Genomic DNA, 2,267 nt, shown 5'->3' on the forward strand with positions numbered 1-2,267 from the left:
TTATGATATTAATTTTTAATGTACCGCCATACCGGTGTATTTCATCAGTGTTTTGTTTCCTGCTGCTCAACAAACAGCAGAAAACGGTTGCCTGCCGAGCTGGTTACCATGACGACAGTTCACACATCACTTCCTGGTTTTTAATAATTAGTCAGTAAACTCAGCATCGTCTAAACTCTGCACTTTTATTTACAGTTAAAACATTTCACCGTGTGTTTCAGCTTCCTGTTAAACTAACGGAGCTGCGGTAGCTTCCGGTCTAAGCTTTCAAAATAAAGTGCATTGTCTGACACAGGCTGGAAACTCTGTACTTTTATTCACAGTTAAAACATTTCACTGTGTGTTTCAGCTTCTGTCAAACTAACGGAGCTGCGGTGACTTCCGGTCTAAGCTTTCAAAATAAAACCGTTGTTATTGTGCTCTTTTTCTTGTTATTATTATTAACAAACAAAGTTGGGGCTGTAAATTACGGGAGATTCCCGGGAGAAAAGACAAAACGGGAGATGAGTCTAAAATACAGGAGGAAACCCGGGAAAAATGGGAGTGTTGGCAGCTGTGATATTATTTATATTCACTCATCATGACAGTAAAATAGTCCATCCTAAGTCAGTCTACTGCAGTAGAGTAGTAGTTCCTCTCTCAACCAGTAGAAGATGTTGTGAACAGCTGATTATGCATGAAAAAAAAATACCGTCATATACCGTGAAACCGCTTTTACTTTGAAAAATACCGTGATATACATTTTTGGTCATACCGCCCAGCACTATTATCTTCTCAAAAAAAAAAAAAAAAAGGCTGAATACTTCTTCCGCCTCTGCTAGAAATAAGTATTTGAAAGATTCATTATCAAAGAATATAATGAGGGAACACTTCAGTAAATTATCATCCTGCTTTACTGGTGTGATTTCATGGCGTGTGCATAAAGATCAGATGTATTTATATTGTTTAAATGATTTGTTGGCTTATATATAAACTTCATACAGAGATAGATGACATGTAAAATCACTCACACATACAAAAAACAGGACAGATTTATCAACTGCAGAAATTTTATTGAACCAAATGTGATTTTTTTTTTCAAAACAGACTTGCTCTCCATCGCCTTCAGTCACAGGAGCACAGTGTGACCTATCCATGGCTTTAATTTTTAAACGTTATGTCAGCATCACTACATCTTAACTCGTGTTTATAAATTATTGCATTATAGGAAACGAAAGATTCAAGTGTCCAAAAAAAAAAAAAAAAAACGCAGGTCTGATAACCAGATTTTTTTTTTTCTCCTTTCTTCATTGGACCAAACAGGAAGAGCTGGTCAGAGAGCCAGAACAGGAAACTACCTTCATCTACATGTGAATCTAAGTTCTGCCATCTCGTTAACAAGATCGGCTTCACAGTAATTGACTTAGTTTCCTGTCCTGGAGTCATGAGTAACAATCACATGACTCAGCGCTCCTCAGCACAGGCCTCGCTGATCAAAGACCACCACTGAACAGACCCATAAAGTTTGATACTTGGTTTGGAATAAAATGATTTTTAAAAAAATAGAAAAAATGTGCCATCAAAATGAAGAGTCTGAGACATAAATAAGGTGGCATTGGGTGGGGGGTGGGGGGGAGGGGCAGGGTGAAGATGACAGGTACTCTACACAAGCTTTACTCTGCACCTGAGCCGGGCATGTAAACATTGTGGGGGGGGGGGGGTTCATTCAGACCGAAAAAGAAAGAAATAACTTAAGATGTCAAACAGAAACTTCTTTCAGCAACTTGGGAAAAAACCCTCCTGTCTGTGTTCCTCTAAAACCCGCCCACTCAAGTAGATAACACTGCTTTTTAAACTCAAAGACCCCCCCCCGCCTCTCTCCCACACACACACCCAGCCCCCAGATCCCCCATGACACCACTCCACTCCAACATCTGGAGACTCATTGTTTTATTGAAACACCTTGAAGTACAAAACAAAAAAGTTACATGAAACTGGGTGCCTTACTGCAGCACGAGACCTAAAAAGAAAAAATTAAAAAAAGGAAATAAACAAGGGGGGGGAAAGGAAGGAGGAAGTGTGTGTGGGAGGGTCATCACCACTCATCCCTGATGTTGTGTGGAGCTGCAGTGGTGTGTCTTTGCGAGAGCGAGCCTGCCCCCTGGTGGCGTAGGGGGGCGGTGGTGTTACAGAGTCCCATGTTTGTCAGAGGTAATTCACGTGTTAGCTAAGAGGAGCTGGTGGGGCTGCAAAAGGGGGAGAGGGGGGAGGAAGAGCAACAGCAGCAC

General features: G+C 41.1%; 1 protein-coding gene across 1 annotated transcript in view; it reads right to left on the reverse strand.

Moving 5' to 3' along the window:
* Positions 1–1,912: 1,912 nt before the first annotated feature.
* Positions 1,913–2,267, reverse strand: part of LOC128378609 (eukaryotic translation initiation factor 1b) — a 1,721-nt gene continuing 1,366 nt past the window's right edge. Inside the window, exon 4 of the mRNA XM_053338178.1 lies at positions 1,913–2,267. This exon is cut by the window's right edge and continues 138 nt beyond it. The gene's annotated coding sequence lies outside the window, so the exon portion shown is untranslated.

Source organism: Scomber japonicus, chromosome 18 (genome assembly GCF_027409825.1).
Source record: "Scomber japonicus isolate fScoJap1 chromosome 18, fScoJap1.pri, whole genome shotgun sequence".
In the NCBI taxonomy this organism is placed as follows: Eukaryota; Metazoa; Chordata; class Actinopteri; order Scombriformes; family Scombridae; genus Scomber; species Scomber japonicus.